The sequence below is a fragment of the Littorina saxatilis genome, linkage group LG17 (assembly GCF_037325665.1).
Source record: "Littorina saxatilis isolate snail1 linkage group LG17, US_GU_Lsax_2.0, whole genome shotgun sequence".
Classification (NCBI taxonomy): Eukaryota; Metazoa; Mollusca; class Gastropoda; order Littorinimorpha; family Littorinidae; genus Littorina; species Littorina saxatilis.
The window spans coordinates 42,360,029-42,373,375 of record NC_090261.1 but is presented as its reverse complement, the minus strand read 5'-3'; the positions used below and the strand labels follow the sequence as shown (position 1 = coordinate 42,373,375).

At 40.7% G+C, this 13,347-nt stretch overlaps 1 protein-coding gene across 2 annotated transcripts in view; it reads right to left on the bottom strand.

Moving 5' to 3' along the window:
• LOC138952995 (cytochrome P450 3A24-like) overlaps positions 1-13,347 on the bottom strand; it is a 115,147-nt gene that overhangs the window by 96,595 nt on the left and 5,205 nt on the right. The window lies entirely within an intron of this gene.

Sequence of the window (13,347 nt, the reverse complement as noted above, 5' to 3'; positions counted from 1 at the left end):
AAATTGCATAATTAGCTATTCATAGTAACTTTTTAACGTCAGAAAAATGGCTGGCAAATACCAGGTTCAGAATTTCTCAAAAAGCTTCATCCCCTCAGTACCCCCTCCCCCCCCCCCCCCCCACACACACACACTACCAGTCATACCCCCAGCGACAAATCGTGGAACCTAGAACAAACTATAAATTCAACTCATTATGTCCACTTGCTGGAAAATCCCCCGAGCACGTCACGGTGTCACAGGTGTAGGCTTGCGACAATACATCATACTTTTAATGCGGTATGGAAGAAAGTTCAAGAAACACGACCGTCACAAATGTTTTTCTTATGAAGTGACATGGATTCTCCCATCCGTCTCCAGTTTAAACCAGTTTGTAAACCACGACAGAATTGGCAATGCCTTTTCATGGAACTGAGAGCATCCTTTTACTTGAACACACACCAAAACTTAACAGCCTGGCTGTCAATGTGCGGATTATGATATCTTTTGTAAAAAGGAATACGTCTATATACATTCAACCAACACTCACCGCGTAATGATATTATTGCTGAATTAATTGTGAGTTGCGAAATCAATTGAGTAAAACGACGGGCGCAATGGCTTAGTGGTAAGACGCCGGCCTCAAAAGCGGAAGGTTGTGGGTTCGAATCCCGGCCGCGCCTGGTGGGTTAAGGGTGGAGATTTTTCCGATCTCCCGGGTCAACTTATGTGCAGACCTGCTAGTGCCTTATCCCCCTTCGTGTGTACACGCAAGAACAAGACCAAGTGCGCACGGAAAAGATCCTGTAATCCATGTCGGAGTTCGGTGGGTTATAGAAACAGGAAAATACCCAGCATGCTGCCTCCTAAAGCGGCGTATGGCTGCCTAATTGTCGGGGTAAAAACGGTCATACACGTAAAAATCCACTCGTGCAAAAACAAGAGTGTATGTGGGAGTTTCAACCCACAAACGCAGAAGAAGAAGAATTGAGCAAAAAGAAAGTTTCCTCTCTACAAAAGGAGCCAGGTGGTAGTAGGTTTTTGGTGGTGTCAGTAGAATTAATTCAACGACAGTGTATGTCAGCACTGGCCTTACTTGACTTTCTGGTCAAATCAAAAAAGAATGCCATTTCAGCTTTGATTTAAAATAAATAAAATAAAACAAGTCTCGTGAAGCGATATCAACACATTTAATGTAAAAGCCTCAGCTGGTCCGTGATGGTTTGTGTTATATTTAAATGTTCTATTTTTAGTATGGTTTACACACGGCAAAACGTCTTTTTATCCTCAAGGTTGGCGTATTAGTTTCGCGTAGACAATTCAAAGAACAGCCATTCATCAGTGGCACGTGACTAGCAAAAACATGACCAGGACATGAAATCCATTTCCATTCCGGAGATTTCTCTCCCGGATATATACTCGTATTGCTCTCGGAGCGTACGTCAAGGGACGACATGTCCTACCACATTGGTGGAGCGAATTGCGCTTTCCTGGGTGGTAGATATCACAACTTGAAGTGTGTGACTGAGTGAGTGTGTGTGTGTGTGTGTGTGTGTGTGTGTGTGTGTGTGTGTGTGTGTGTGTGTGTGTGTGTGTTCGGGCGTGCGGGCGTCTGAGTGTTTGTGAGTCTGTCGGTCTGACTGCGTGTGTGCATGCGTGCGTGTGTGCTTTTTTAGGTGGTAAATATCACAACTGGATGTGTGTGTGTGTCACTGTGTGTGTGTGTGTGTGTTCGGGCGTGCGGGCGTCTGAGTGTTTGTGAGTCTGTCGGTCTGACTGCGTGTGTGCATGCGTGCGTGTGTGCTTTTTTAGGTGGTAAATATCACAACTGGATGTGTGTGTGTGTCACTGTGTGTGTGTGTGCGTGAGTGCGTGTGTGTGTGCGTGTGTGTGTGTGTGTGTGTGTGTGCGGGTGTGTGTGTGTGTGTGTGTGTTTGTGTCGGTGCGTGTGGGTTCGTACGTGCGGGCGTGCGTGCATCTGTCTGTCTGTCTGTCTGACGGCGTGTGTGCATGTGTGCTTTCATAGGAGGTAGCTATCACAACTTAAAGTTTGTGTATGTGTTTGTGTGTGTGTGTGGGGGGGGGGGGGTATGTGTGAGTGTGTGTCAGTGTGTGTGTGTGTCAGTGTGTGCGTGTATGTGCGTGTTTGTCTTTGTGTGTGACGTGTGTGTGTGTGTGTGTGTGTGTGTGTGTGTGTGTGTGTGCGTGCGTGACCGCCTGGCTGCCTGCAGCTGCCTATCTGTGTGTTTGTACAGTATGCGTGCGCAAATGTGCGCATTTTGAAGAATAACTCATTGCAGTTTCATGAAGGGAAAAAAGTCAGCGACGGAAAATTCTGGGTCACTCAAACAATGGAACAAAATGTCGGGGGAGCGTGTTGTCGGGGAGCCAGATGTCAAGCACACCTTTTTTGAAACAGCATCATTCTACATGAGAACGTAGTTAATTTTGGGATTGGTTGGGTCATTCCGTGTTCGAGCTTTGGTTGGATTGCACAAGGTCAAGATTGTAAATTTGATTGCTTGCTACTTCTTTTAGGGTTGGCTGATGTTTTGTTTCTGTTGTTAATTTGAGATGGGTTTGATTAATCCCTTGTTGGATTGTTCGATGTCGAGGTGGTTGGTATGTGGGTGTTGTTGTTGTTTTTTTTAATTAAGTTTATGGTGCTTTTGTTGCTGTTAATTCGTTCGTGTTTCTTACCTTTTGTGCTGTTCAACTTCAACAAGAATGTTACAGACGTACGTTGCAAGCTTAAAAAATACGCCGGATAATGATGATAATGAAAATCTTACAATTTTGATAGAACTTGTAACAGCTGAAACTAAGGATATTATCATTCTTTTCTTTCTTTTACTTTTCGGTGTTGTCTTTTTTTTTATATACAAAATTTTTTGTTTCAGTTTTTTTCTGGTTTTTGTGTGAGTGTTTATTTGTTTTGTTTTTTGTTTCATGTAAATAGCATGGCAAGCACAATTTTCCTAATTATGTGATTATAATGATACTGTACGGCGCGGGTAAAAGGTGTGTGTGTGTGTGTGTGTGTGTGTGTGTGTGTGTGTGTGTGTGTGTTTGTGTGTGTGTGTGTGTGTGTGTGTGTGTGTGTGTGTGTGTGTGTGTGTGTGTGTGTGTGCGTGCGTGCATTATCGTTAATTAAATTAATCGTTGGCATTGCCTCGCTTGCGTCTTCCTAGCAAAAAATGTTCCAAACTAAGTTCATTCTCTGTATCATAATTAAGTGTTTGTCAGTCTGTCCACGCCAAAGACCGCTTGGTCGAAGTACAGTGCTGTTTTGTCATCAACTGATCGTTCCAATAACGTACCGTTCTTGTTTTTTTTATTCGTGAAGACAAATCCTGCATAACAAAAAACAGGCGTTGATGGAACAAAACCAACTTTATCTCGTTGTGTCTTTGTTTAAGAGTGTCTATATGTTTTCAGTGTGAATGAGTGTAAGCCTTTTAGATTTTTGATCTCAACATTAAAGCAAATCCCTGGTAAGCTTACTCTTGGCATTTAGATATATCTGTATTCTGTGCTAATAGATTCACCATCAAAGGAAAATCACCTTTAAGACCGTATTGCATTCAGTGCATAATTGTGTGAGGGAAAAAAACAATGCTGTCAAATGAATGAATAGCCTTTTGATGGTCAAAGGGTTGTGAGAAGGCTTACGTCAAAACTAAGTGACGTAAGTAATGACGTTGCTCATTAGACGTGCATGTATACGATTAACTTCAAGCGCGTCGTGGAAAGTTTATGACGTAATGACCGACTTTGCTGGCCCGGCAACTCGTTAGATGATTAATACAGCAGGTGCGCGTCTTCAAATAAAGTTCTCAGCCAGTGCACACGGGTACAGGTAGGGGAAGGGCTCCTAATATGGACCGGCTCCTAATATGGACCACCTCTTGATCTGACAAACTAACAGCGCTAGAGCGCTAAAAAACCATTTCATTCGCTGTATTCACCCTCTCTGGACAATTTGCACATGTCAAAAAACAGTTGCAGAAACACAAACCTCAAAACCGTTTGGCTTTTTCTCTTTTTTTTTTCACTTTTGGCAGCATTCACTCTAAATTTGACGCCTAAAACGGACTCGTTTCTGTCCACAGCCAAAGCTTTTATCACACAAAAATTGCTATATATATGACAGCTAAGACCGTATTTGTTATATTTTAGCAGTTTTGACCCCGAGTTTCTTCTGCAAACAAAAAATAATAGCAAAATCTCAAAGTATGTGTGAGTCCCCTAATATGGACCACCTTCAACAAATCGAAGAAAATAAAAGCTAAAGGCTATTTCCATTAATTCATTAAGAAGCTTGCTGAAAATAACCTATAACTAGCCTTCGAGCTTTCAAAAAAATATATCAAATTGTCTTCTTTTTGTGGAAGTTGATAATTTCTTGATATGCTTCTTTAGTTTTCTGGTGTGCTTCAAATAATGCTCTCATCAACCCGAAACAGATAAATCTAAAGCATATTTGAATTAGTCTGACATGCACAATAAGTTGTATCATGTTATTTTGAAGTATAGGGGGCTTTTGACAGTGATTCGTGAAGGCCGCTTCACTGGTCCATATTAGGAGCCTGGGCGCCTAATATGGACCATTTGTGATTTTTTCTGCATTTAATTTTTGCTGAATGTCTATCAAAGCTATTTCACTCTAATTAGGCCTAACGGTTCACTTAAGAGAGAAAGACTACCAAACACAAAATGAAACTTCTTCGCAAGAAAACAAGCTAGTTATTTGCATGAAACAAAAAGTGGTCCATATTAGGAGCCCTTCCCCTACTGTCAGCTTTGACGTTTTTTTACCCTTTTGTTTTTGCCGTTGAGCCTCAAAAAAAAGAGGAAAATAATTGACGAGGTATACCGAATCGCCGCTTCCCATTTCGACCCCGCTTTTAAGTAGCCAATTGTTTTTCACTCTTCCTTCCCAAACTGAAGGCAGCTTAAATTCACATCGCCGCCGCACGGTTGTCGTAATTCTCCGCTGTATATTCCATGCGACGAAGTCATATTAAATTATTTGACTTTTGTTCACGCTAAACGAATGAAAAATTAACGCAAACATCTGGCGGTTTGCCAGGGTTTTACCTTATACTAGTTGTGATCTTGATGTTTGATCAGGCTGTGGTCCTCGTATACATTTAGGGCTGAAGTGATACAATGATGGCTGTCAAAGTCTCAAACTCAGTGAGGGGGAAAAAAAGGTCTAAAACACGGAAGGTACCGACTCCGAGTCAACAAGAAAATTGGCGGTGAAAATAGACAAATTCTCATGTGATGAATTCTGATGTGCAGGGCGAAATGCCACCCATGGCAAAACGCGAAAATATTTGAGTCGATAGGAGATCGAGAGGGAGTGGCGATTCGGGAGGCAGTACATCACTGAAACATTGTCTTGAGGCTGTCAGTACACCTGGTCCTTCTTGACACAGATAGTTTTGTGTTCATTGTTCCCATGGAAGAATAAGGGGTATTCATTTTAAGACACTCATAACACGAACCATCCATCCGAACATGCAGAGACAGACATAAAATGGACGTCAGTGAACGGTGCATACGAACACTGCTGTGACTGAGGAACGTAGAGTATCGATTTCCATGTCCATGTCCATGTTCTACACACACACACGCATGCATGCAAGCACGCACGCACGCGCGCAAGCACGCACACGTAAACATTCGCACCCAAACGTGCGCGCGCGCGCACACACACACACATGCCCACACACACACACACACATATACACATACACACACATACACACACACGAACACAGATAGACACAAATGAAGTTACATCCCTCAGAAAGACAATTCTATCAGGAGAAAAGGAATTAAATAAGAAAGACTCGGGAAAGACGTTTTATTTTTTCCATTGCAAAGAGATCTTTCTCGAGCTTGAAAGAAGCGGCACTAAGCAAGTTCATTTTATCAGTCCTGTAAAACGTTTTAAGGAACAGCTCTCTCCGCGCTCGGTCTAATTACAGCCCACGCGTATCAAATTTCCTGCCGCCATGAGGATTCCATTTTACGATCTCGAACAGAGTGAAAAACTCAATTTGTGAAAATGAGACAGACATGCTTTCTTTTCCATTGCAACACAAAGCCGAAGAAAATTGGTCCGTGAAAAACTGAGATCACAAGCGAATGATAATTACCTACTTCTAGTTTAATCCACTTCTGCTGAGATATAAAACTTCAACAATACTACCGGCCTGAGCCGTGTATGAAAGCTTAAAGATGCATTCCTACTTGTGTAAACCACCTTGTCAACCACCACTAATCTGTGCAGGTTTTTGAATGGAAAAAGATCATCCTTCCACTTCCATATACATTGGGCGAAGTCAACTTCGCGACGAATACTTCACGGAGCTCGCTGCACGAAGTTTTGACACTGAATGTTCGATAAAAAGTCAACGTCGGGCTCAACTCATGAAGGCCGTTACCCAAAATCTGCAGCCTTACACACTTACACACACACACATACACACACACACACATCACACACACACACACAACAAACACACACACACACACACACACACACACACACACAAACAACCACACACACACACACACACACACCGTGCAGGTTGAGGATTTTTTGAAGAATTGATTTCGTGGCTGACACCTATGTCAATCAGCGAAATTCATTCAGCATAACAATATTCGCTTCGCGCAAAAAGCAGACAAACTGTTGATTTTTGGTTGGTGATGATATGGATGGATTCTCTCATCCCATGTAAAAACCTGGACAGGTCTGTGGTGGTGGATTTGAACGGGAGCCATCCCTTTCGCCCCATTTTTCTTTCGCCCCATATGTTCCTTTCGCCCCAAGCCATATCGCCCCAAAGTCACTTCGCCCCGTTTCGCCCCATTTTTCTGGTGACATTTTCCCCCAAGATCGCCCCATTTTTGCCCCGACTTCGCCCCATTTTTCTGGTGACATTTCGCCTCAAGATCGCCACGTTTTTGCCCCGAGTTCGCCCTATTTTTCCTGTGACATTTTGCACCATGATCGAGTATTGGACATCATCTGCACAGTGGCCGGCCAGTGACACGACCATGATGTTCAAACAAGATCTCTCAGTTAATCATTGGAGCGCACACGCGTGCACACGCTCTTATAACACGAACTAAGCTTGTATTGCCTGAGTTAAAGTCAAAAGGTGATACGGGTAATATATATATATGTATCTTTTTACATCTTTTACTAGTTACAGAAGTTATACCCCGAAACACGTTTTCTTAATTTTGAGAATTGTATGACTGAATAAAGATGGAAGCAAATAATATGCAAATGATAATAATAAACACTTAACATTCTGTTGCTCATTCCTGATACAACATCGTGCTTTTTGGGGACGAATTCAGACATGGTGCTTTTAGTACTCTCGATTGTCTCAGAAAAAAAATCAAATTAACGTTTTATCTATTAGGCAGTAGGAGTTATACTAAATTCTTGCAGAATGACTTATACATATTTCTGTGTATTTTTCTTCCCATAATGAGCATTTTTTAAAGAAAATATATCAGCCTAGTTTGAAAACTGCGTGTCTAACGTGACGCATGTCGTCACAAAAACCCAAGCTTCCGACAAAAGTTGTTGTTCAACTAAGTACGCAAAAACAAACAGTTCGGTTTATGCAAATTAGGTCTTAGGTTTGCATACTTCGCAGAGACCAGCTAAACCCGTCTCGGTTTACGGGTTTCGGCTATGACTTATCGCAGGTTTCAGTGTCGGTCGTTTAGTAAAGCTAAAAATAAATGTTTGCATATCGCTTGGCGCGACTTGTTTCTGGTTGCTATGGCCTGGGTATTCCATAAATAGGGCCTACACACCTCTTCCTGTTTATCGATGAAAAGCAGCGTGGGAGGGAATAAATATATTTTACACAGGCAGGAAACGGGTTCAAAACACTGAGACTTACAACGTCGTGGTCGTTTTCTGTGTGGTGCCATGTATATCACATAAACCCAAATGGAGCTAATTGTTGGTATTGCTGTGTGGGTGGGAAGAAACATACAGGACACGTCCCTTTCACAACTTGACGAAAGCAGAATGAGAAATAAGATAGGGCGCATGGCTTCACTCTTTGCGAAGAACCGAATCTAAGAAAAGTACCGTCAGTTACCTGTTTCTTTGCATCTGGGGTTGCAAACAAACTACTGTATTACTACGTGAAATAACAACATTTGTGAGCATAGCTTAATAATATGCATATCCGTACATGTCTCTCTGGATTTGCACAAAATGTCACCCACAGAATAGCATTATTTGAAAATGTCTAAACGCTGCTTTCTCCATTTCCGGTCAGATATGAAAAATGCGATGGGACACCCTTGAAAGGGGTCATGTGCATTTCCGTGTGAATTTCCATTTCCTGGATTTACTGTTCTCTTGCTAACATTTGCATTTGTTGGATTTTCTATTCTTTTGAGAACATTTCCCATAAAACCCTATATTTGGTCCAGGAGGTTATCTTTCCGACGATGGCTCACAAGACTAACCAATTTGGGTCGGTTTTAATGTTAACCGGCAAGAAAGGTTTTGTCGGGAATCACTGAACTGAGAGGGTGATTTGTTTGTTTATTTGTTGCTTAACGTCCAGCCGACTACGAAGAGCCATATCAGGACGAGGAAGGGGGGGATGAAGGGGGCCACTTGTCAAGCGATTCCTGTTTACAAATGCACTAACCCATTACTTGTGTCCCAGCAGGCTTTAGTAAAACTAAATAATACCTACTGGAAGATTACCAGTTTCCAGTATGTTAAAATAGGCTTAACCTATCTACTGCTGGACTTACATCAGAACACTAACAGATTAAACTATACATGAATCGCGAGACAAGCGGCAAGAGAAGAGATTTAGGAAAAAATACAGGTGAATGAGCAAGAAGGCAGAAAAAAGAAAAGAATTCATGAAGAAAAAGAGAGCATGACAGGAAAGAGGAACCAAAAATCTACCTAACAGCAAACTAGAAAGCTCCTGTGGTTCCAAAAACAGGAGGGGCCTTTAATTTCATAACCGCAGTGCCCCACTGCGGGATGAGAGGGTGATGATTTCGTTTTTTCTGCATGCATGCACACAAACACATACACACACACACGACACACTCGAACGTACGCACGCATCCACTAACCCACCCACACACACACACACACACACGCACGCACACATACATACGCACGCATCAACTAACCCACACACACACACACACGCTCGCGCGCGCGCGCACGCACACATACGCACACATGCGCGCGCGCGCACGAGCAAAAAATCTTCACTGGCACCGTCTCAGGGAGACACAGTGTGCAGATTAGCGACTCAGGGCAGACGACAGAGAAAGATGTCCCCATTTCTCAAGAGCTCAGTGCCCACCGCGTCTGCTGGCCTCATCAGCAGCTCTGTCTCACATCCATCAAACACCTAGAGCTGCAGAGAGGGACTAGCTGCTTTTGCTCTCAACTCTCAGGTGGATAGAAGTAAGTGTGAAGAGTGTTAGTTCGTCTTAAGATTTAGTTTGTGTCTCTGTAACGAGCAGTTTTTTGGGGGTTTTTTTGTTTTGTTTTTTGTCTGTGTGCTTTTTTTCAACGATTGCACCAAATCTGTATTAAAAACCGAATTCCAAATAAATACATATCGTAACACCACGTGAACAAGTAGCAGTCAGCATTTTAATGTTCAGTACTTGTGGACAAAACCATGCAGAAACTTAAACTGATAAAAATCCAATACAACCACAAACTTCCAAGCATAAGGATGAACCTGAGTTTTACACTGAGACTTTTATAAAACATCAATTCATAAACTATGAGACCCTACAAAAACAAGATTGCAAAAAAATGACATTAAAACGAAATAATTGCCACATAACTACACAGGAGTACTAAGAAAAAAGTATGTTTACACACACACACACACACACACACACACACACACAGAGCGTGCATACACAATTTAAGTGGCACATTTTGATCAGACCCGAGAACATAAATGAATGAAAACAACATCTTTGAAGGCAGACAATTAAATTTAACATGTACAATCAAAAGGTGAACAAATAATACAACCGCCTTGGGAAATAAACAAGCTGAATTGACTATTATAAGGGAAATCAAAACAAACCACACTACATGTATGTTATCACTTGTCACTGAGACTCCATGAAAATAAAAATAAATATAGTCTCATACACAACAAAATACATAAATATCTAATCACACAACCTGATTTTTCGCTCTAGCTTTAAAATACATGTACTGTGATGATTTTACAGATGTTAAAGTGATGGTTTCTTCTGGAGCAATTGTTTTCAGAGATGCTGCTACCCCCCTTCCCTCTCCCCCTCCATCTTCAAATGTGTTGACAGTAGGTGATTTTCCCTTTTTACATTTAGTCAAGTTTTGACTAAATGTTTTAACGTAGAGGAGGGAATCGAGACGAGGGTTGTGGTGTGTGTCTGTCTGTGTGTGTGTAGAACGATTCAGACCAAACTACTGGACCGATCTTTATGAAATTTGACATGAAAGTTCCTGGGAATGATATCCCCGGACGTTTTTCGATAAATACCTTTGATGACGTCATATCCGACTTTTTGTAAAAGTTGAGGCGGCACTGTCACACCCTCATTTTTCAATCAAATTGATTGACATTTTGGCCAAGCTATCTTCGACGAAGGCCGGACTTCGGTATTGCATTTCAGCTTGGTGGCTTAAAAATTAATTAATGACTTTGGTCATTAAAAATCTGAAAATTGTAAAAAAAAAAAATATTTTTTAAAACGATCCAAATTTACGTTTATCTTATTTTTAATCATTTTCTGATTCCAAAAACATATATATGTTATATTCGGATTAAAAACAAGCTCTGAAAATTAAAAATATAAAAATTATTATCAAAATAAAATTTCCGAAATCGATTTAAAAACAATTTCATCTTATTCCTTGTGGGTTTCTGATTCCAAAAACATATAGATGTGATATGTTTGGATTAAAAACACGCTCAGAAAGTTAAAAAGAATAGAGATAAAGAAAAGCGTGCTATCCTTCTCAGCGCAACTACTAACCCGCTCTTCTTTGTCAATGTCACTGCCTGTGCATCGAGCGGTGGACTGACGATGCTACGAGTATACGCTCTTGCTGTAAAAATGCAGTGAGTTTAGTTTCATTCTGTTAGTTCGACAGCTTGACTAAATGTTGTAATTTCGCCTTACGCGACTTGTTACATTTAGTCAAGTTTTGACTAAATGTTTTAACATAGAGGGGGGAATCGAGACGAGGGTCGTGGTGTACAGTCGAACTCGCTTAAGACGAATCACTGGGGATCGGAAAAAAAGTTCGTCTTAACCAAAATTCGTATTAAGAAAATTGATTGATTTTTTTTTAATTATTTTTTTTAAGTCTTGTACATTTTATGGTGTTTCAATTTGTTTCTTTCGCAACTTTCATGCTGCTACACGTTTGGACAATAAAGTGACATATTCAGTTACATGTTCATGTGTGTCTCATGTTGAGTGATGATTGTTGAGTTTGAGTGAGAGTGAGCACACAGATGTTTCATCCAGTTGTTACGTTTTTGGTCACATACACACACACTGACACTGTCCACATTCGCGGTGTTCCTATCATTTGTTCGGAATCACTTACCTTGGCGACGGGTAGCAAACCTTGGCCAATTTAGTTTTTTTTTTGGTTGCAACATGATGTTCAAATCCAAATCGAAAGCACTGACTGACTGATAAACTATCGCGAACCGGCGAACGCAAACGTTGAGAGTGTGGTTTCCCTTGTCCAAGGGAAACCACTCTGGCATCTATATTTTTTGGCAATGGCTTCTGTTCAAAACATTGATGTTTCGTTTTTGGCATTCGCGAAGGAAATAAACGTCAGTCAGTCATTCATGTTCAGTGTCTGAGCTATCAATCACTTTGATTCTAATTTTGAAATTGTTTTGTGAGTACAGTGTAATCAGTTTTAACTTTATTCAGTGATCGGTTGAGCGATGGTTCAAGCAGTCGACGCAAGGGAAGACTTTGACACATGTATTCAAACTTCTCAAATTCCCAAGATATGTCGATCTCGGGACGAGTTTAAAGATTTCGTCATAAGCGTGAGTAAATTACAGACATTGTGCATGCTTGGGAATCCAAAAAGTGCTCGTTATAAGCATAAATTCGTTACAAAGAATTCGTTTCAATTTCAGCATTTTTTTTAAGCATGGATAAAGAGGTATTCAGTTGGGAACTTAAAACTAATACGTTTATAAGTCAAAATTCGTAACTAGCGTGTTCGTTTTAAGTGGGTTCGACTGTATGTGTGTGTGGTCTGTGTGTGTGTGTGTAGAGCTATTCAGAGTAAACTACTGGACCGATCTTTATGAAATTTTTCATGAGAGTTCCTGGGTATGATATCCCCAGACGCTTTTTTCATTTTTTCGATAAATGTCTTTGATGACGTCATATCCAGCTTTTTGTAAAAGTTGAGGCGGCACTGTCACACCCTCATTTTTCAATAAAATTGATTGACATTTTGGCAAAGCAATCTTCGACGAAGGCCGGACTTTGGTATTGCATTTCAGCTTGAAAGGCTTAACATTTAATTAATGACTTTGGTCATTAAAAATCTGAAAATTGTAATTACAATTATATTTTCATAAAACGATCCAAAATTACGTATTATTTTTTATCATGTTTTGATTCCAAAAACATATAATTATGTTATATTCGGATTAAAAACAAGCTCTGACAATTAAAAATATAAAAATTATGATTAAAATTAAATTTCCGAAATCGATTTAAAACAATTTCATCTTATTCCTTGTCCGTTCCTGATTCCAAAAACATATAGATATGATATGTTTGGATTAAAAACACGTTCAGAGAGTTAAAAAGAATAGAGATATAGAAAAGCGTGCTATCCTCCTCAGCGCAACCGCTACCGCGCTTTTCTGGATTGTTAATTTCACTGCCTTTGCCACGAGCGGTGGACAGACGATGCTACGAGTGTACGGTCTTGCGGAAAAAAATGCAATGCGTTCAGTTTCATTCTGTGAGTTCGACTGAGCTTGACTAAATGTTGTATTTTCGCCTTACGCGACTTGTTTTCTGTTGTCACTATGCTGGGATTTTTGCTTTAGTACATGCACTTGACATTTTTCACAGATGTTACAGTGGCTTCTTTCTTCTGCAGCTGCTGCTGGTTCATGATGCGCTTCAATTTTCTTTTCATATTCGGTTTCTCTCCTTATGTTTTTTTTCTTTGCACTGGTAATGGTGACGATAATTACCTGAATCAGGCGGTTACTTCCTAGTTGCGAGGTTGGAGTTGGAAAAGTAGAAGTCCATGCCCCGCTG